At 42.0% G+C, this 23197-nt stretch overlaps 1 protein-coding gene across 2 annotated transcripts in view; it reads left to right on the plus strand.

Moving 5' to 3' along the window:
• Positions 1-20334: 20334 nt before the first annotated feature.
• Positions 20335-23197, plus strand: part of RTKN2 (rhotekin 2) — a 171186-nt gene continuing 168323 nt past the window's right edge. For both annotated transcript variants that reach the window (XM_064429953.1, XM_064429954.1), the window contains exon 1: positions 20335-20569. The gene's annotated coding sequence lies outside the window, so the exon portion shown is untranslated. The remainder of the gene's footprint in view (positions 20570-23197) is intronic.

A 23197-nucleotide genomic window follows, 5' to 3' on the forward strand; every position in this document is an offset into this window, starting at 1 on the left:
CTTTTGCATTTCACAACATGGTAACAGAAGTGTGGTAGATTTTTCTTGGAAAATTAGAATGAATTCCAGAAGAAACAGATGCAGAAACTCCACTTTTTCCTGAAAACTAGCTTCCACTATCTCCCATAGAAGGATCAGGGCCTAACAAGCCACACATCCTCCTTACTGTTGGTTTGGGTTTTTTTTAATCTTCAGGAAAACAAAATTCTCCATGTCTCTGTGTTAAAATGATTGGAAATTAAACTTAGGGGGATCTAGCATGTGATTACTTTTTTTAGACAGGATTTTCTTCATGGCTGCATTGGACTGAGTTTTTTTTCCCTCACAAACCAGATGGTAAGTGATTCAGTACTTTTAGCAGTAGAAAAATGATTAGTTTTCTTTCCTCAGTAGTTGGTGTGAATGTACTTTTCTTTATCTATTTACATATTACATAAATACATTTTACCAGCATTTCTGTACATAGGTTACAGTCCTGATCCTGCAGAGAGCCTTTCACACAGGGATTGATTGACATGGCTCATATAGACCTATTTGCATGGAACTCATGACAGTGTTGTAACTGTATTTTTATCTTTATGTGTGTACTTAAATTTACAACACTGTGTGAGGATGCCAACACAATTTTAAGTCCACAAAACAATTGCGTAACTTAGCACATTTTGCTTTCTTTTCAACTAACAAAGTCTCTGATCTCTTCTGCTGTGTTCCTGTAGTAGGCTGCAGGTCCATGTGGCTTTTGAATTATGCTAAAAGCTTTGTCCTTATTGTACAGTGTAAGTTCTTCCTGGTGTGCAGGGGGAATGAGGGCCTCATTTGTGTAACCTTTTGGAATTGTACCGGTGCTTCTCCCTTTGGAAGGCATTGCAGTAACAGTGGCAAATATTTAGGAGAATATAAAAGAAATCACATGAATACTTGATTTATCAAAGTTATCTGCATCTGTATTTGTTGGTGTATACATAATGCTAAATAGTACACGTGTAACCCATATATGCTGTGTCAGCATGCAGGAATTTGAGGCAGAAGGCTCTGAAGCTGTTACTAGACTTACACTCCAGGCAAACACTGTGTTACAGTATTCAGTCACCCATTCCCTATACAAGGAGGTGCAAGTAAGGTTGTCCAAGCAGCCTGACCGATGTCCTTTCCTAGCAGTTAAGAGCTGTTTTGTAAATTTGCTGTGCTTTGACCCTAGCTTTACCTGGGAATTAAAATGTTAATGCATAGTCTCATACTGCTGCTTTATTGAGATGATAATACTCCATTTCAAATACACTGACCGTGTTCTCTGTTTACAAATCTGGCTGTGCACACTTGGAACACAATTATCTTATTCTCTTGGTTCCTGCCTCATGTAGGTATGCTTTGGTTGAACCACTGGGGGATTGTGCACAGAGGAGCTGGCTCGCCCCTTGTCTTGTTTTCCAGGCTTACCAGAGAGTTAAACCCCACTTATTAGCATTTTTTCTTGAAAAATGTGACAACCTTCTGCTTCCATGTATTCTAATAGGGAGAAAAAGACATGTGGATTAGCATCAGAGATACTGTGCTATGACACGTCAAATTTTTCCCTTCAATTAAATTATTCAGTGGAAGGGTGTCAGAAGGAGCTCCTTGAAACTAGCACTGTTTATTTGGCATGGATCAGTAGTCAAGCTGGGGTGATTCAGTGTGCCTTGTATTTGTGAAACAAGTTACTTTTCCCTTTGTGCAAAGGGAAGTATTTGGGGGAGTTTGCCTCTCGGGCTGTGTGCTCACACAAGGTGGCAGAAATCTGTGTCTGCAGGGCACATAGTCCTGCAGGATGGTGCTGCATGGGGTGGTGTGTGCTTCTAGTCTGAGGTCAGACTGCCTGATGGGGGGAACAAGAGCTTGTTCAGCCACAGCTCTGTTCAGAGGGTTGTACCTTCTCTGAACCTCATCATGGTCACAAATGCTCACATTTCTTATAACGGAGAATTGCTTTATTACATTACCAGAAAAAAAAAATAGAAGCATGAAACCGGTGGTTATGCATTTCCAAACACTGTGTCTGTAGAAGAGCAGAGCAGTGACTCCTAAGCCAGCTGTTGTGGGCATGCAGAGCAGCATGATTGAGATTTCTGTTCTCTCAGGCTGGCTGTGCATGCTCTGGAGCTCGTTGTAATTGACTGACTGGCAGCAGCATGCTCGTTTCCCAGTGCACTTGTCCTGGTGCCCACTGGCACCCAGCTGCCCATCCCTGGCCAGGTGTTACACCAGGAGTGTTACCATGCCTGTGACATGTATAGCAGAGGGGGTCCAGGAAGTTAAACCAGGCTCATCTGTCAGGAAGAATGAGCAAAATTTGCCCTCAATGTGGAGGGCACTGAAGAAACAGTGTTGGAGACCAGTTATATGATGACTCCTTTGGGTTCCAGGGAGTAAATACTGTGGAGAAAACTTGGCTCAAAGCTTCGAGGACCAAGTAATTGATGTAAGCCCTGGGTTACACAGGACATAAACATGCTTTTATAAGTACTGGAAATACTGAGAAGAGTTTCTTCTGCTTTCAGTTCATAATAGGGAACATTGTGTACAGTTTGTTTGCTTGATTGGTTCATTTTATTGTGTGTAAATACACTGTAGAAACAAATTTGCCTTTTCTTCAGTGGTACTCAGCTAGTGTGCTTCTGGTAAATCCAGTGAATTAAGGGGAATAAGTAATGTGCTCTGGTCTGTCATTGAAACAAAGTCCATTTAAAATTAAGGCCATGAGGGATATGGTGAGGCTGCAGAAGAGTTCGAACAGTGAGCAGAACTGGTGGCCTGTGCCACAGAACAGAAACCTTCAGGTCACATGTGTCACAGGCACACAACTCACTGGTGGTGTGAGCTGCCTCATGAAGAAGGAGTGGTGCTCTCCCTTGTATGGTATGAAACTCTGGCTCCACGGATCTTAATGAAAATGACGAGGTTTTGCACTGGGACAAATGAGAGCAGAATCTGGCCAACTGTTAATAGGTTTTTGTACTGGAGGCTGAAATAAAGTGGCTGTGTATGCAAATAATTGTGTAAGCTGACTTGTGAATGACTCCTAAAAGAAGAATTCAATATTTAATTGTTGGAAATACAAACTGTTTGGCACAAATCTCCTGGTTTGGCTGAGCTATGCTTGACCTGTGACAGAGAGAGCAAAGGTGATTTTATGTCCTGGGATCCCAAGGGCCCAGTGTAATGTAACTCAAGCCAGAGCCAGTGTGTTGACTGCTCTGTAATTACGGATGCTTATTTTGTGTACAAAACCAGTTGATTCATTATCTTTTATTTCCATTATCTCATCTCAATCTTTATGTGTGAATCGGAGCTATTTGAGTTCAAGGGAATGGCATATAGCTAGAATTAAAAGAGGGGCTTGATAACAAAAAGTTGGTTGTTCTGATATAAAGATGTTCTGATGTAACCAAAATGATGAAATTGGTTAAATCTATCTGCAAAACGGAAAACTTTGTGAGAAGTCTAAGAGGTTCAAAATAACCTTTCTTCTACTCCATGACCTGCATTTCTTGCAGTATTTTGACCCATGCCTTGGAACAAGGATAGTTTCGCTCTTAGAATATGAGACAATTAGAAGCAGCCATGATGCTGTAGCTTAACACTCTGTAGCTCTTCAGCTGTGCTTGAGGAGCCAGCTGAGCTCCAGCAGAGCTCTGCTCTTTATGCACAAGTCATGTGGTGAAGATGGCTTAAGCCATCTTCATTTTGTTAAATTCTTAAACTATGGTAATCTCACCCTAAGTTACCAGCTGTCCTTATGCCTAGGAATGTGGCCATGCCATTTGAAACTCTGTAGAGCAGAGAATGTTTTTCCTGGAGCCAAGATCTGTAAGTGCTTTCAGCTTTCAATGAATCTCCAGTATTTGCTAAAGTAAGCTTTACTCGCACGAGCTAAATATTGCCACTTTTAAGTACAAGTCTTGATGGTGTGGAGAGATGTGAAATTTTATTGGGATAAAAGTGTGAGCCCAGAGTTGATGGGATATGTTTGAAAATAGTTCCTGGCAGAAGTTACACTGGCTGAGAATCAGGTGCTCACACTTGTTCCAGTTGACATCAGTGGAAGATGCACACATGAAGTGAAAGTACTGTGTGGCCTTTAAGGTTCTGTTCCTGTGGTACATGGGGTTTTATAATACACAGAAGAAAGGAAACATTCACTTTTCCAGGTAATCATTACAGACTGGGTGTCTGATCTATTTCAGTCTGCTCTGTCTGGGGAATGTCTCCATGACTTTAGTGAAGTGCTGTGCATGTACAACAAGGAGGCTTTTTGGATGGAATTTGTAATGCAGGACTCATTAACTGATGATAGTGAATAATTTTGAAAGAGATGAGTACAGCACTTGCTGCTCACTTAGATCATAGAAATAACTTGAGGGAATATGTTCACCAAACTGAGATGTTCTCTAAAATGCTTGCTAACAGATTACTTATGCTTCTGTATGCCAAAAGCAGTAGCTTTTTCTCCAAACCAAACAGAAAATTAGATTCTCTTCTTTTTTAATTGTATGAGGAGTAAATGCGAAAATAGTTTCAGTTACGTGGATGTTATGTAAGGGTCACCAGTGGAAAATCAGGCCCAGTGCTTTGCCTGTTTGTCTAATACAAGTGGCATTTCCATTTTGTTTTTCAAGACCCCTGAGGTCTTGCTTCAACTGTATCAAAAATATAGTCACTCATTCTCCACCTCACAGAAAAATCCCTCGGTCAAGTTTCCTGTTGGTGTGTGTCTCCTCCCTTTGGCTGTTTGTTATTTTGGATGCAGCTCTGTGGGACAGGAGCTGTCGGTCAGGGCACCAGAGCCTGTGGGCACTGCTGAAATCAAGAGAGCAGCTTCCCTTCCACTCTGCTACTTCTGTAACTGAGGGCTGAGCTGGAGGGCTGGTGGTTTGCTTTTCTAGGTGAACCCAGGGAAGAAGATGTATTGCATGAGCAGTCCTACATTGCTCTGGCTGGCTCCAAGTGTGGCTGGATACATTAGAAATCCAAGAGCTTCTCAGCTCTCAGCCCTGTCTGTGTGTCCTACAGCACCAGTCTCCAGGGAACTGAGGTTACTAGATTGGAGGATATGAGTTGCATAAAAAAGTCCCAGTCCCCAGGAGTTTAGGAGTGATGTTTGGCAGAATAAATACTTATTACTTGCTTTCATGTTACATGGCATGGGACTTGCTCTTCCTTGCAGATGACTTCTCCAGTGCTGTTTGGATGTGCCTGCTGCTCTGTGATTGCTCCTAAAGCCTTGATTTGACAGCAGCCTCTGGCATGCTGTGGGCCAGCAGATCTGCATAGCAACAGACCCGCCAGTCTTCCTGCAGAGAGTTAAAGGAATTTTGGAGAAAATAAGCCAGTCAAAAATTTGCCATTCTCTTCTGTGGCAATTCCCTGGAGTCAAAGTGTCCCTCGTCTCTGGCACAGGTGGGCAGCAGGCTGGGGAGGAAAGCAACACAAGTTTTATTGTCTTTCCAATGCTTGGGGCTGCTGATGTTAGGTGCTTTAAGTGTAGGTTTTTGAGAGAAGAGTTGTAGGTGACGGAGAAACATCACTGTTAAGTGAACTGGAGGGATAGTACTTTGACCTCTTGGAACATAGAGCAGGCTGAGGAGAAGGAACAAGATTAAAAGAAAGAAAATCCTCTTAATCTGGGTGATGTCAGCTTGTCATTGTCAGTTTGGTAGTTATGTAGCTGTAAGCCTCCTGCTGCCTGCTGTGCAAGGAGCAGATCATTAATTAAAAGACATGGCAGAGTGCAGCATGCTTAGGGCTTTGAGGTGCTGACAAGCTAACATCACCCAGCACAACTGCAGAGAGCATGTCCAGCACGGGGTATGGTTCTAAGAACTAAAAAACCTGTTACCCAGTGTGTCATCTTTGAAGACATGTAGCATACATGCTGAAACCTAAAACTTCCTTGCTCTGCCTCATATGTCTATCCTGCTTCTCCTTACTGTGAGCCACAAGGCAAGAATCTGTGTAACACAGGGGCTGGGAGAGCTTTAGGGTTCCCTAGGCCACCTGGCTGTGCAGCAACCTTTTGACCTAAGAAGCACTGGAGCAGCTGGGTAATGATGCTGGGCATGGCAAAGGGTAGGAGCAGGTGTACTGCCAAGGTGTGTAAATGCCTGGCAAGACTGAGTGCCTGTTCTGAGATACAGAGATGTGGGTCACAGAGCGTGGGACTCAGGTAAGAGAATGTGAGAACACACTCACTATATGGCTGCTAAACAAGGATTTAACTGGTTTTGGCTTGAGGGATTAAGCAAGAAGTGATTAAGACCAGATAGAAAAGAATCTGGTTGGGCTGTGGTATAATTTGTACAATACTCTCAGCTTGCAATTTGTGCCAGATCAGATTGTAAATGTTCAATAGTGTTTACAAGCATCTGATCGCCACTGCCCAGACAATTTTCCTCCTCTCATTTGTCATACATACTTGCAGATTTAATACTTCTATTTTGGAAAATACAGCACTTCACTGTCCTGTGAAACAATGCATCTCTTCTGTCATTCTCCTGTAGATGTGATGCAATGATACTACTTCCTACTGAGGGACTGGTGAATCATTTTGTTGGTGTTCACAAATCTCTTCTTTGGTAATAGCATCTGCACTGGTCTTAATACAATTTTCAAAAGCGAAATCATAATGTAGGGACTTCTTTTAAAAAACTTTTTGTTAAAAAGACAATACTGCCATTCATACCATACTGAACCCAAGCTCTCAGCATGCTGCTGAAACGCTCTCCCAATTATATTTGTGTAGCTCAAGGTGTTGACACTTGTCCAGTCAATCCCTCTCCAGTAGTGGGAAGCATGCTGGCAACAGGGTGGGAGACAGAGGACACAGATTTGTCTCATAGGCTCAGGAGGGTGGTCTGATAATTAAAGTTTAAAGCTCTCCTGTGGATCTGGTAACCTCTTGCATGGGAGCAAAAGCACTCTGAGCTGTCATGGCTGGGTGTGCAAAGGCTCTTCTACTAGTTGGGAGTCTCTGATATTTATTGTCTGCCTAGGTGGTGTGACTGGTTGGTTGTTCATCTCCATCAGCTTTGCACCTCAAGTGGTGTAAAGAAGGTGGAAATCAGGAGTAAAATGTCCCTCAGAACTGTGTTGTCCTGGGAAGAAGAGATGGAAGAAGAAGGCTGTGAGGTCGTCGTGAGGCAATGTGCAAGGCCTTTGACATCTTGTGCGCTGGTGAGAGTCTTTTCCGGGGGAAAAAGGAGTTGCTTGTGCTGTGAATATGATCCTGTGAAGGTAAGGGCACTTATTCTTTATTAGTTTTTCTATTACTAGTTTTATTCTTGGCCAAGCCTGAAGCTTCTCGAGTTATCTTTAAGACAGCACTAATCTGGCAACTGCAGAGTCGGGGAGTTGCAGGAGGAGCACAAAAGTGCCTTTGCACATTTCCTTGTTTGCTGGGCCAGGCGTCCCTGTGTCACACAGATCCCGCCTGGTTCTCCAAGCGATCACACAGCGTGCTCCAGCCAGCCCACTGCTGCCCTCAGAGGGCGTTTCCTTGTTATTTGCACTGCCCCTTTCCTTTTCTCTCTGCTACATCGCACATTGCCAGCTGGTATTTGTAACATGTTCCGTAGAGTTCTAAAATGAAACTTCTTTGGAGGAGGTCAGCGCGCTGTGCGGGACACATCCTGTGTGTGGGCTGCATCTGACAGATTCCTGTCGCTGTTATCCAACAGCCTTGTCAGAAACGACAGCACCTGCCCGTGCACTGCCCTAACACAGCAACACCAGCCAAAGCAAGAAGTGTTAATAGTATTGTTTGCCCCTGCGTGCTCGTATTTGTAGTCTCTCTGCAGTAGGAGAGAGGCAGTGTAAATATCTGGATGGATAGTTACATGTTTTGGAATAATGATACCAGGCACCATTCAGTTCTGAGCAGTCAGTGTACAATTATTGCAATAGGAAACAGCACAGAAGGTTGCTTAAGAGTTTTTCAGTTATCAGTGACTTTGCTACCCACAGACAGGTAAAGAGGTAATCTGTCTAAAAGTTTTGTCATTCTGGAAATTGTGCCAAAGATCAGATCTTCCTGATCCATTGCTGGGAAGATCTGTTCTCACACTTATGCCTACATGCTAGAGATTTTTCTGTTACATTTCTTTTTTGTGATGGATGAAATCACTTTTTAATATAATTATATAAGGTTGTTTGACTCCTTCTGCCTGTGTTGCAGCCGTTAGTGCATTTGACATGTTATTAGCACTCTATAGGTAGTGCCCAATAGGGGTTCTCAAAACAGCCATTGCTTCACCCTCTCTCTAAGCTTGTCTGCATTCCAAGCCACTTAATTTTCTATGTGGTCCACTGTTAGCCTCCCATTACAAATTATCTGATCTCTTAACTCACAGCCTAATTTTTCTTACTATATTCAGTGGAACTACTGACCACTGAGTTTAGCAGATCCAGGTTGCTGTTATACCTGTAAGAATTTCCTGGTTGCATGAGTTCTGCTTATTTTGTAAGTTTTGCAAGGCTTTTTGGTTCCCTGTTGCCTTGATTGCAAATACGTGACCTTGAAATCAGTTGATTTGAATATGACTTTTATTTTCATTTGCAGTCCCTAGAGGATTGTACTTGCAGAATTACCTTGTAACTGTGCTGAATTAAGAGCCAGAGCCCAGCTGAAATTCCCAAACCAAAGGATATGATAGTCTCTAGTAACCTTGGTGCCTTTCTTATGCTTTTTTCTAAACAATGCCTTTTTACCTTGTATATGATCAGTGATTTTGAAAAAAGTAGTTCCTTAGTTGCCTGTACAATTTAAGAAAATAGCGTGTCCTCTTCCTGCTTGTGTGCAAACTTTTTCCTTCCTTTGGTGTTTTAAATTGATCATCTCTTTCCATTGTTATGGGAGAATATTGAATAGACACCATTTTGTAGACAAGGGGAAAATCTAACAACTTGGTACTCTGCCTGTAGGAACTCTCAGTCTGAGTATGGCAAAATTGGCAAATATGAAGTGTAGGCCAACAGCTAAGGAGAAGAAGGGGAGAGATACAAACACTAAATAATGACAGGATGAGACAAGAGGAAGGACAGGGGATGCTTGGCAAGAGAGCCCCAATGATATGGGTCAGCTTTACTCTCATTGAATTTGAGTGTTAGCCCAAATTTATTGAGATAGGACATCCAAAGCCTTCCCAGGGGGGTAGATCTTAACCCAGAGAGCAGCATGGGTTAAGGCTCAGAGCACAGAGGAGAATTAGAGACCCTAAAGGACAAAAGGAGTGAGAAAAGCAGAGTGAGTGAGTAGGGAGGAAGAAAAGCAGTGGGGTTTGGAACAGCCTGAGACAGGACTTTGTAAAGGCAAACTGGGATCTTGAGCACAAAAACTTAAATTTGATCTGAAAGTAGAGAGAAGGAGAACATTTCTGCTCTGTGTTAGGTCTGCATTTGGAATTTCAAGCTTTGTGTTGCCTCTGGAGTCCTCGCTCTCGCTCAGTCCCATTACAGCGGGGGTGGGCAGGTCAGGTTTAGTGACAGTGAGTTTCCATCCTTGGGCACCTGCACCAGTCATGCCTGGTACATGTTACTGGTGGAACTGACAGCAGCTTTTTGGAAAGCAGCACTGATGCCATAGTCATGTTTTCCCCAGCCAAGCACAGGGGCTGTGTGGGGAGCTGTGTTTGATGGCACCTGGGGCAGCAGAAGGGCACACAGGTTATTCTGCTGCTTGCATGTCTGCTGGAGAAGGTGGAGGTGTCCCTGTGCCATACTGGTAATGCAACAAAACTGCTGTGAAAGCTCTGATTAGAAGAAGAATTGTGATGCTATAAATAAGGTAACTTACTGACTGAAGAAAAACTAATAATGAGATGAACAATTAGCTTATCTTTCACCTTTCTAGATACTTTAAGAGCTAAAGATTTAGAATTAATCTAGAAGAAGCTGGAGAATTAATTTGAAGCTGCTTAAGGCTTCTTGATTGATTTATGGTACTCTTCTGGAGGAAGAGACTTTTACTTGAAATTAGCTTAATCCTCACTTTATTATTGTTGCTACTCAAATTAATTGCTGTCTTTGCCAGAGACCATAAACCCTCAAAAATCTGATAATACTTACTTAGATTTTTATTTATTGAAAGGTAAAGATGTGTAAAAAAAAAAGGAATTTTGGGGGCACTTTTTTAGAATGAGGAATCTTAGTAAATCCTAGTAATATACATGAATCTATAGAACATAATCTGAAATCTTATGCCTTTTGAGGTTTGCACTTGTTCCACTTGAGTTTTCTCTCTTTTTTCCAGTCATGATTTCAAAAATGTCAGAGTAGCCACAACAGAGCATTTCTCCTGTTCCCACCTGTGCTCTGTGATGTGAAAAAATAATGTTAGTACACAGAGATCTTGACTTCCTCTTGAATGCATCTGGATGATTTTATTATGCAGTCCACTGTGCCTGTGATCTGTCTGAGAGCAGCTGGTGATGAGCATTGCCAAGACATTGGACTGGGCTGCTGATAATTTTGTGTATTTCAGAAAACTTGAAAAACCAAATTCACGAAGCAACACTCGTACACCACAACCTCACCATGAAGCCATGGCTGTACAAAGTATCTTAACCAGCCATCTTGCACCCTTTCACAAATCTTTTCTTTTGAAGGTAACTGTGGGTGGTCTTTCTTTGTCCAATTTCTGTAAATTTGGTACATCACTTTCTAGTTATGCAGCTGATTCTTGTGTTTATGTGAATGGCTATTTAAAAAAAAAGGAAAGATCAGATGTTTGTTGTTTCATTTCAACATAAATCAAACTTTGTACTCACATAGCAATTCTAGTTTAGTCCCAGGAATAGCTTTAGTATTGCTAAGTGTCTGGAGAGTATTGACTACAGAGACATGATTTTAAGCAGGCTATAATAGTTTCTACAGCTGTTAACAGTTCTCAGAAGAAAGGCAGTATTATTCATCGGTATTTAAAATGTGCATGACTTGCATTGCACAGAAGTCAGATTGGGAGAATGTCAGAATTTTTTTTTCTGAAATTCTGCCAGGAAAGTCTTCAATAACTGGAGAAATTCTTTTCACTGGTGAAATCAACATGCAGCACATTGTGTTATTATACTTGCTTATAGCTCACCATGAAAGTTGTCTTTGTATGCGTGGATGTACGGCTTGTACTGTTTTGTTTTTATTTATTCTGCATTCTTTATTATAATGTTCTTTCCTTTTTTCCAGACCAGAAAGATTGTTATTGAGCCTTCCACAAAGCTGAAATAATGCTGTGTGTTAAAAAAATGTTAACAATTTGAAGAAGTTATAAAAATTTATAAGTTGACTGAATACTTAGGAAATTTCTGCATATTTTAATATAAATAGGTAATGCAAATGTTTGTTCTTTGCATTTAGAGGTGGGTCTCTGTTTTCTAAAGGTCTTGTATATAAATTTGATTCTTACAATTACATTAGAACAAAACCAGTATTTTTTCAAATTGTATAATAGGAAAAATGTATTTTCTAAAGACACAGAACATACATGGTTATCTCTGAATGTCACATAGTCATAAACTTCAACATAAGTAGCATTGGTTGTTTGAATGACTTCATTAAGTGCATTTAGGGAAGTGCCTCTTGCAGTCAGCTGAGGTCCTTCCATTCAGTTCTGTGTGTCCTGGGTTAGCCCACAAAGACATGCTGCAGTTAATGAAGAGAAAAAAGGACATGGTTTCTGTATAGGTAATGTGAAGGTTCAGCTTGGGCTGGTGGAACTCACATACAAATTCAGTCACATGAAATCTAAGAAATCACAGAAAATTGTGTTACTTTTATTAATTTGGTGTTAGTGATGAATTTGAGATTTATTCATAGCTAAAATCTAATAATAGGACAAGTGAGTCCAAGAGTAGAAAAAGATAAAAGGGAAGAGGTGAGTGAAGAATACTGACAAATGGGCAAGGACCTAAATGATGATGATTTTATCATGATTAGTCTAAAAATACAACAGTTCAAATGTTATGATCCACTGGAGGTGCTGGCTGGGTAAATGTCTGAAAAGACAGGCATCAAACTGTTTTTTGGGGGGGTTGGAGGAGAGCAAAGTAAGTTTTGGGTTGTTGTACAGAGTAGAAAAGATTTGTTAGGTTTGCCTGGAGTAGAAAGAATGTCTGACACTCCAAGGCAATTTCTGCACAAGTGATGGTAGCAGGAGCTAGGAGTGCACCTGGAGAGCTGCAGCTCTGCTGAGCTCCCCTGGCTGCACACCGTGTGAGGCCTGTGTGCTTTGCCTGTGCTGCTGGGGTACCTCTTCCAGCTGAGTTCCATCTGAAAGGAATCTGCTCTGTGCTTGGGGGCTGCACAGGGAGTGGGGCATTCTGGCTGCAGAAGCACACTGCTACTCCAGACTTGAGCACTGGTGTAGTGGGAGGGGCAGAGAGTGGACTCACAATGGATTGTTTCATGGTGCAGGTGCTGGCAGCACGTGGAGCTGAGAGCAGTGAAAGTCCAAAGGACTAGGGCACCAGAGGAGGTCACCAGGAGCTGTCATGCCTTATAAGCCCTGCAAGAAAGAGAAAGGGAGAATGATTCATTGGTTGATGCAAGCCTCTGTAGGTAAAGTTGGTGCATATCTGAAGTCTAGTGTGATTTAGTATTTCAGGATGGATTGCCTTATGACATACTGCCTGTGAAATTTTGGTAGTGCTAGAAGCACTTTGTAGCACCAGCTCCATTAAGTGTGCAAAACTAATGCACAACAGTCCCAGGCTTTTGATTGTGCTGTTTTTATATATCTTTTTCTCAAGACATCCTGGAGCATGCTTTGCTGAGTTGGAAGGCTTCCCTGGTCATTGACACCAGTGCTATGCAATAACGTTGCTGCTAGCTGGCAGTTTACTCTGTAGAAAGATGCTTAAAATTTTCAAAGACTGCTTTCCAAATGGAATCACTATGGTAAATGAACCCTCTAAAGCTTACACTCACAAAACTGAATTCAGTTCAGGAGAGTGTTGATTCTTCAGTCTTTTGTGAGTCACTTCCACTGTAACATTCTCTGAAATCATTCATTTTTGGGTGTTTAAGATGACTGATTGGTAATGTGGAGTTACAGATTCAGAGGCATTTCCATGTTCCCTGTCAATGTGCCACTTCATACCATATTCTCACAGAGACTGTTATATAAAAGTACCATTTTACAGAGCGGGGGCACGGAGAGAATAAATGATGGAGATAAGTCTGTGTAAGGAAATATGTTGCAGAACTGCTGATCCTAGGTTTCCTCATGTTACAAAATTTAGCCTTTGGACCAGCTCTCTTGTTCTGCAGCACAGGTTCATCCCCTTGGTGCTGCAGCTCTTGGTCACCCCATCCAGCATGGACAAAAAGGCTGCACAGCATTCAGGTGAGTCTGGAAGCTGATAGGATTCTTGGCTTTAGTGACAGCATTATGTCAAATAATGTGATGGTTAGCTGAGACAAATGTATTTAGTGCCTAAGTATAGTGTGTTTCTGTATGCCAGTACTTTGGAAACAAGGAAAGTAAAAAATGTATGGTGAGCTTGTCAAGAACTGTTCTTCCTACAAGCACTGGGCACAGCACTGCCTTTTAAAGTGTGCTGAAATGATTTGCTGGTAAGATTTTGGCTTGTGGAAGGTGATGAAATGCACCAGCACAGCACAGACATCGTTACTAGATCTTATCAGCAGCTGTGAATACACATTTTAACAATGTTAAGATTTTCCAGGCCTCCTTCAAAATGGCTGTGATGCCTCCCTAAATGTGCCTATTATCTGTCCAAGAGCAGTTGGCCTTAATTGCTTCTGAGCAATATTTCCTCTAGTTGTCTGAGAGGTTCCAAGGAAATCCAGAGAAGTCTGAATGAGTCTGTACTTAAAAACTGGCCATATTCAATCTGTAAAATATGTAGATTTTTTTTTCCCTTTGAGAAAGGCTGAAGAGGGCAATAGGTGCAGGATGTGGAGGGAAGAAGCAGTGCCCTGACCCTACAGCATTTCTGCATGTTGAGTCAGGGAGTGACATTTGAACAATTCTCACTGCACCCAATATGAAAAACTATGGTGCAGATCAAATTGCTGGCTGTGCTCTGAGAGAGATGAAGAGGAAAAAGATCAAGGCATCTGTTGATAGGTAGCCTCTTTTATGTTGTAGGTGTTGGAGCAGCTTACCAGCAAGCTAAATGGGTCTTGAGGGTCTTTTTTTAAATTTTTTTCTTCTTTTCTTTCTTTGAGGTAATGAATGTCTCCGGACTTTCCATCTTTAGAGCTGGTGGTTTCCACACCACAGTGATTCAGCCAGCATGAACTCTTGACCAAATCCCAGTTTGTTTCCTGCTTTTGTTTTTCTAAAATATTTTACATTTAGCAGGGCATAAAGGCCTCCCTAGTATGTGACAGAGTAAGAAAGAGAGCAGTGGTCCTTCTACTGGCTAGCTCTCTAAGGACAGCTCACTGTTCTTCTGAAAACTTCGCAACTGAAGCAGTTAAAAGGAATCACAGAATTTTGACTGAAATGCAGACTGAATTCTTACATGCTCCTGTCTTTTTGATGCTGTGTTTTAATGTGGAATTTCCTTTGAGGGTTAATAAGGTCTGATTTTTATTTGAGAAATATGATCTGCCTGAAATGCTCTAAGTTTAATCAGTGTGTTAGTGTATGGGAAAGTCATGTACATTTGTCTGCTTGCAAGATAAATAGATTAGTATTGCCAGTGATTTCAGGGGATAATAGGTTGTTAAAATAACATGGTGGGCCCTGTTCCTTTGCCTTGCTGGATGTGTGTTGGTGACTGAACTCTCTGGGCTGCCCTGTTTAGGGAATATGCTGGTGGTTATCCTGTTACCTTACAAGTGGTAGGCTCAGTAAGGATTTAGAATAGCTTGGCTGTGGAGTTTTGAACACCAAGAGAGAGATGATAGACAGGAAATCTGTAGCCTGGAAAGCTACAAATGAAACAAATTATCCCCTGAAAATTAAAACTTCTAAGTGTTAACTGACTTTCAGACTCACATGCTTTGCAAAATCAGGCATTTCACTGAAAGAAAGCATTCCAGGCTGCTTTTGAGAAACCTGGTGTTTGCTTCAGGTGACAGAGAATATTGCTGAACTGACTTATTGAAAAGGATCCCTCAGGATACAGTGCTGTCACTGTATTAGGGTGGTATGGCCACAGGTGGGACTTGACACCTGAGCCAGCACAGGCTGCTGTGCAAGCAGTCATTGTCCCAGATTAGTCAGGGCATAAATGCTCTGCTCCATTACAGCCTCACTGCTGTTCCCAGGGAAAGAGCCCAGGCCTTGTGTGATTCAAGCTGCTCACCCCAGCCTGCTGAGGACCAAATCCCCATCCTGAGGACCCTGGTGAAGCTGTGACCATCCCAGCTGCTTTCTCTTGGCTCCTGCCAAAGGCCTCTGGCTGCCTGTTTGGCTGTGTGTAAAAGCATCTTCCAGCCAAGAAAGTGTGAATAATCTTGCCCAGCTTCTTGGCATTTCCTGCCATGGAGTTAACCTTATGACTCTGAAGGAGGTTTCAAAGGACATGCATTAACCCAGGGACCCAGTGGTTCTGGGGGTGAGTGAGGCATGAATGATCAGAGCATGGTTACGTTGGTTGAGAGGTAGGAAAATGGTAGGAGACACCACCTCTGCATGAGGATGAGGAGTTACTGCTCCCCCTGAGGATCAGGAGTGAGTAGGTAAAGAAATGTGGACTTTCATATGTGGAACTGCAGTGGGAAAGGAGAAGCCAGGGGCTGGGATATGGAAGTCTGCCATGAAGCTGGGACACATCCAGGGGTTTAAAAAGATATTAAGAGAGATGACTGGAGCATTCTTGGGGTCAGTGGTTGAAAGAAGGGCACCATGCACTTGCAGGACTACAATACAATATATACTATTCAGTACCCCCTTGCCCCTACAAGCAAGAGAGAGATTCCTGTGTGGGTCTGCAGTTTTGAAAGTATCTATTTATTTTGTATACCTCCATGATTAGGAGGCAAATTTAGGGCTTATCTACTTGGGGAAATCCCTGTAAAATAGGTTGGGTGTGAATTTACAGCCTACTTAAGACCAAGAATAAATGCAGTGTAAATTCACACTTCTGCTTACTTCACAGGAGCTCCCCCGCAGAAACAAACCCTCAGAGTCACCTCTGTACCTCAGTCTGGTGCTAAAAGTGAGTGGAAGCTTTTCAAAATGTGGGCCTCCAGTTCCATTTTTATAGCTGGGTTTTTCTGTCTCCTGGGGCTTTTTGCAGCTGCTGTAAATCACTGTCGCTTTGCTGAGGTTGAAGAAGCTGGGCCAGTTTGCACTGCTCAGGATCTGACCCTTTGCCTCAAGTAACCTTTTATTATCAATTGGCCAGAGGGTATTTTCCTTTTTACTGCCTTCATTATTAAGCTTGTTCATTCACTCCCACCACTACCGATGTCTTTTTTTCTATTTTTCTCCCTGTGAATTTTATGTTGTGTCTTTCCTCCCATGTAATTTCCTAATAGTGAACTAGTGACAGAGTGGGCTGCTGGTATTTAATCTTGTGGCTGGAGAGGTCAGGGTGTTTTTGATACAGACAAACAATCCATTACAGTAAACTCACAGAAAGTTTCCTTTTCAACCTGAAAGGAGAAGGAAATGCACTCTCCACCAATGGGCTTTCAAGAATTACTTCTGTGAGCTGAACTTGTACTAAAGGCCAGTTTGGTAATGTTCTGTGAGCAAGGGGAAAAAAAAAAGAGGAAGACAGGATATTTTTTCTTTCTTTTTTTTTGCTGAGATTTGGCTTGAGTCTTGGCTCCTTATCAGATTAGAGTCCTGCAGGGAAAAAAACAACCCTTTTCACTGTGAGTTGTGATATTACATCAGTAATATCCATTTCTGATGTCTAGCTGAAAGAGCATAAGGATTTAAGCCTTAAAGTTCTCTCTCTGCTTCTGGTGTTTAGATAAACTTGCTTCTTGTCAGGAAAAGCTAAATAATAAGGCAAATATATAGCATAATACATTTCTTGCTGTACTGTATGGCAAGACTAAAAAGACTGCCCCTGACTACTTTATGGCAGTTTAATTTAAATTTATTAGGCTGCTGCTGGCTGTACACAGGAGTCTAATCCTGTAATCCGTGGATGGCTGTAGGTACACAGTATTGCAGTGTTCCCTGTGCTGGAGTAATTTGATATAAAATGTGCTTGCTGCTTCTCAAGGGAGAGCAAATATAACACTGTACTGTCTTACAGTTCACTACTTGGACTTGGCTGAGTTGTCCTTTATTAGAAAGAATTGAAGGTAGAGAAAATGCAAGATAATAAATATTTATGTCCCAAACATTACATGGTATCATAAATCATTAATTTTTGAAGACATTAAATTATTCTTTCTGCCTAATTACTTGATTTGTGGCACCAGTGTGCTTAAATTTGTTTCTGTGGTAACCTGACTTATTTTATGACTCTTCTACAGAAAATTTAGTATTGCTTTGCTGATTTCCTCTTTAAATACAGCCAAAATTCCTATTTGCTAAATTAAGAAAACCATAGTTGAAATGAAAACATGCATTACCTTGCATTGCCTGAACTGTTTGATTGTTGACTTTGACACGTGCTGTCAATTACTAAAACACATATTTTTGTTAAAAAGATGCTTTTTCATTTTCCCAATTATTCTGGCATTGAACCTGTATGAAAAAAATAGACTGAAGTGTAGTAAAAAGTTTGGTTAATTTAAATGTGGGAGCATGTTATCAGTTGAAAAATGTTATTTGAAAGATAACTTTGAGGTTGAAGCTGTTCTATTACTGGAATGAACATGGCAGGGTCAGATGCAGACCAAGTGAAAAGAAAGTCAATTGATGTGATGTGTTGGCACACATTTCTGGTAGGTGTAAGTCACGACTGTTGCATACACTTGATAGTCTTCTCCCATCGTTCATAGACTGATTTGTATTATTTATGATGCACTTGCAGGGGAGAAACTGTCCTCCTGCTACTCTTGGTTTGTGGTGTATCTATCCACAGCACATACACAGCTTGGTCTAGACAGTCTGGTTAGCTTATAAGCCTTGAAGCAGGATCCTGTACAACGAGGAGTTGTACAGGACAAAGTGCTGTAAGTAGTGCTCACAAAGCATTCAGCTTGTATTGCCTAATAAGTATATTTCAATTGGTGGCCTACACTTCAGTGTGACTGATCTTTCTTTCAAAAGCTGGTTGGTGAGGAATGTTGTCATAAGCACCAGGAGCCCAGTGGAGCAGTCAGTTCCTGGCTGCCTGATGCTGTGTGCTGACTCCAACAGGAACCTTTTTTCTTTCCAGATGTAGCTGACATAGACATTTGCTCGTCTGCCTCAGCCACAGGGTCGGTACAAGCTGTGCCCAGCCAGATCAGTATCTCACTGCCATTGCAGTCTCTGTGACAAATCTGTGTGTAAAGATGTTTCAATGATTCTGGTCAAAATTCCCATGTGAAAAGAGTAGTTAGGGTTTTTCAGAGGGAGAACAATCCACGAGTCAGAGATCAGCAAAGTGTTAAATGAAGAATGATGTATGTCACTTGCAGTCTTCGTACCTACAAGAAGTCTTTTTCAGAGTCTGACTGTGCTGTATTTCATCTGGCTACCTGCTTTGTGTGTTTAGAATGAAAATGCATAAAATCCCATTCCCTCCAGGAGACAAGGCATATGTCACACCACACAGATGGATGGTCCAGAGCTGGTCAAACTTGATCCAGTGCCTGGGCCTGTTCCAATGGGCCTTGATCAGCCTCTCATGGGCATGGCAGAACCCTCACTGCAGAAAGGGCAGCTGCTCTGGGAACACTGGAACACAAGGTGTTTGCATGTAAATATTGTCATTCTGTAGGATGTAGTGGATCCCTTGGGTCATTTCTGGCAATGCAGCTCTTGCTGAGAGGAGCCTGGCAGCCTGCCCTGCCTGGTGTGCCCCCACAGAAGCTTTGAAACCAGCAGCAGAGTCTATCTGCTTTCCCACTGGCAGAGCCTTGTTCTTCACTGCCACTTCCCCACAAGTGCAGCTTGGGCCCAAGCAGACCTTCTCTGGAAGGTTTAAAAGTACTGCAGAAGCCAAGCAAAGGATATAAATCAAAGCTGTGGTGAAAGCATGAGGTTACAAGTGTTTGTTTGGACAGGAAGTTTCGTGCAGGACACCAGGATCATGCAGAAGGAATCTCATGACCTGGTTTCCAGACCCTTGTATCAATCACTTAATTTCTGACTGAAAACATACACAGCATGTGAATTGGCTGTGGCCTTCATATTGGGCAGGTGTGTGATACACATCTACACGCAGGCTGTGGCACACTTGGGTTTCATATGGAAAAGCTGTTGACTTTTACAGGAACTGCTGCTTGTGTTACTGTAATTAATACTAGTGTGTTTGGATTACTGCTTTCATTATATCTTTGTAAGATTATTGTGTCAAGAAGCCACAATCCGAGTTCCTTTTATATTTGCCTTGACCACTGAGTACATTCAAAAGAAAAGGCCATTCAGGTAGGCTATATCTTATCCTTCTTGAGCTGTTTGGAGGCCAGGTGTGTATTCTAAGCAACATGTATGGGCACTCTTGTGTGTCTCCCTCTTCACTGAAGGTGGCCAGAATGATTCATTATGGATTTAGCAGAGTGAATCATACAGCAGCACTGCCTAGCTCTGTTGGTGGTGGAGAGAGCCAGGACAATTAGCTAAGTGTAGGCATTAACTCTAGGCTAAAGGGGTATGCCTTTCTTGCTCAGAGCCAGGGAAGTATAAGTTTGAGTTCCAATTAGCAGTGTTTAAATGCAAATGAGCATAAAAAGAGCCTGGAGTGCTGCATGTCTGCAAAGGCATCTGTTGCCCACAGACAGATCGATTTGCTGCAGATGCTTGAGCATACTGCATATGCCCAGAGCTCCTCTTTGCCATGTCTTCAGTGAGCATCTCTTGCATGATGAGACACAGAGAGACGTTCCCTTTGCTGACTCTGCAGGGGCAGCTGTAACTTCTGGCAGGGTGTGCATAGACAACTAAGTTGGACATATCTTAAAGCCTATAGAAGGTGCTAGTGGAGTTCATCTATTAGAAACATCTGTTAGAAACATCTCTCCTAGTTTTCTTCTGTCTACATCAGGTAGAGGCTGGAGAAGAGAGACGTGTACTGGTGTGAAGATGCTCTGCACTGAAGGTTTGTTCTCCTTCCTCTGGTGTACATCAGCACCTCTTAGGTCAATGTTGCTTCATTAATTCACCAAGCAAAGCAGGGCCACCTCAGAGTTAGAGTCCTTTTATATTGTTAGCATGGGGCAAAAAAGGCATTTGTTATAATTGCGGACTGGAATATAATTAAAGTTATATCTTTACAGTTTCTGGAAGATTTCCCTTTCTCTGAGAAGGAGAGGGCTGCTGTGAGTCTTATCTCACTGTGATTAAGTTATTTCTACTGGACAGTGTGAAAAACAAATCAGAGAGTCTTGGATGCCATCTCTTGAAGAGAATGATTCTGGATTCAGTGCAGCTGGATGTAGAAAGCTGAGGCCTAGCAACAACTGCAGGGAGCAGTTACTATTCCAGTTGTCCCTCTTCATCTTCTTTTTACAGGTATGTAAATATGGTCTTAGATTATCTGATTTATCTAGTTCAGGCATGTTTTAGTTTTAGGGCTGGCATTCAAATCTAAGACTTCTTCTGGAGATACTCTGAATTATTTCAAAATTATGAGAAATCCTGAGGAGGTATCTCAGTGTTTACAGAGGAATATCTTGCTGTACCACACTCCAGATATATCAACATAGCCAAATCTCCTTCTAGTATGTTATAATTTAATTAGCTCCACTTCTTGAGTCATAATCTGTTTCTCTGGGGCTGAAGTACACACACACACAAGACAAAATGCAAAATGTGAAGAAGTAATTGTGATCTTTGCTACTTGGATTTGGTACCATCTGTTAACATGACTTCTTGTAAAGTAATTTTCCAATTTGTTTGTTGAATTGGAGTTTCATGCCATGGGTAACATTTCCTTTCATTGTGAAGCTGTCAGATGTAGCTCCCCTGAGAAAACCATCCTACCAGTCTGAGATCTGGGACATAACTCTCTCCTGGTCATCCAGCTTCTAAAAAGCAGCAGCACAGTTTTCTCTAGGTGAGGATCTAGCCCATAAAATCCTTCAAGGGCAAATTCTAACTGGGCAGTGAGCCAAAATGTCATCCCAGAGGACCAGATGCCATGACAAGCTTGGCAGAGTTTCCCCAGATGTGCTAGATGCATCTTGACTTCTCAGCCACAGATCTTTCTTTGCCTTCTCAAGATTATTACTTTACTATTAACTTGCTCTATTTACCCCTCTGTTAGAAGGGTTGATATTTCTGATTTGTCATCCTCTTTTTCACTACCTCTGTCTTCCAAAAACAAAGTGTTGGAGGGATTTCAAGTGTTGATATTTCCAGAGCTGGCCAGCCTGTGCCTTGGAGGTGTTTGTAGCTGTTGAGTGTGGTATTCACATGCCTTCTGAACACAGGAGCAGCAAATAAGAATTGTTTTAATCATTCTTTTCTCTGCTTCTCTCACAGATTCTCTCTGTTCAGGAGGCATGTGAATACCACAGTTGAGTGCTTCAAAGGTGCCTCTCACATTGGAACAACATCCCATGCAGAGATCTCTATGCTCACCAGGGCTTTTGGGTAGTCTGGTCTCTTGGCTGGGGTGAAAGTGATAGATTGCTACACCAGCATCTCTGGGATACCCAAACCATCCTGCTGTGGAAAAATAGGGTTTGATCAGCCTCTCCCCACATCAGTTCCTCCTGGACTTCCCCCAGCTCACAGCTCTCTGAGATCAGTGGTGCTTACTGATCTCAGTAGTGTGGTTTGTTGGGCTGGCTGCTCCAGGGCAGTCTGGCTCTGCTGCAGTGTCATTCCTCGATCTGTTCTTACCGTCCTCCACTTTGAACCCTTTGCAATTTGCATCTTCTGATGCTTCACTGTGACCTTTTTGGAAGATTTTCCTTGAGTGTCCACTTTTCCACATGTTGGTTACCACTTCTCATGCTTTTCTAATTATTCTCACCAGTGTGCTGAGTCATGGCACCAAGTATGACAACTCTCTCCTCTGTCACTGTTAACCAGCAGTCACATCTCACTTCTTGCCCTTACAAGCTGCTGAGGCTAATGGCATCAGGCTAATGGCAATATTTTCTGCTCCCTTTTTCTTTTTGGATCATGTAGTGATCAAGAAAGAGCAGGGGAAGTGAGAAACAGTTAAATGAGATCAAAGTCTCTTGTAACCTGCACAGAGAGTAACCACCATTCTCCTAGAAAAGGAACAGAAAATAGCAGCTCGTGTCACTTTGTGTAACAATGATTGCAAAAAGAATGGGAAATAGTGCACTTCCCTCATGTCTTCTACAGCTTTAGGAGTAGATGAATGACAATTTTTGGTTCCTTCTCCTCAGAGTGAGGAGTGGATGACTAATATCATTGTGACTGATGCCATCTAATTGGCTCAAAAGAATTTTCTGGTGGTTCTCATGATTAACATCACTTCTCATCATGTGCAAACCATTGCAGAGCAAAGACCTCCATTTGAACTGTGATGGTATGAAGAAGATGTAAAAATACTGGGTTTCTGAAGCAATTCAATGTATATAAAGTGTGTATGAATCAGTATTCTGATCTTCCTGTGCAGCAAGTCATGATGACTGATCTATTTCTACAGTTGCTAATTTTATTATGTTAAAAAATACTTGGTGTTCAAGTGACTTTTATGCAGAAATTCTGTGAGATTGAGATTTTAGGAAGACTTGCCAGGAGGGTACTACTGAAATACTTTGCTTTGAGTCAGTTTTATCCATTTCAAAACAGTTTGTTGAGCTGGGTTACTGTGTGTTACTTAATATTGAATCTGAGCCATTTGGGTGAACTGCTGTGGTATTTTTGGGACAGGAAGCATTGTATCCTGATTATTTCTTACAGCCACTCCCATCTCTGCATTATCTAACCAGGGGTGTGTTGCAATTTCTCCTCTTACCTACTGTAGTGCTGGATCATGGGAAAAAGCTTGGACAGAGAGGCTCACTTTAGACAGGTGAGACAAACTGAAGGCAAACTGGGTCAGATCAAAATATTTTACTTTGGTTCAGCTCACAGAAATTAAGTGTTTCAATTCAGGGATACCAAACAACTTAATTTTTAAATCAGAAGTGTGGAAATAACATATTTGGCTGCTAA

The sequence above is a fragment of the Passer domesticus genome, chromosome 8 (genome assembly GCF_036417665.1).
Source record: "Passer domesticus isolate bPasDom1 chromosome 8, bPasDom1.hap1, whole genome shotgun sequence".
Classification (NCBI taxonomy): domain Eukaryota; kingdom Metazoa; phylum Chordata; class Aves; order Passeriformes; family Passeridae; genus Passer; species Passer domesticus.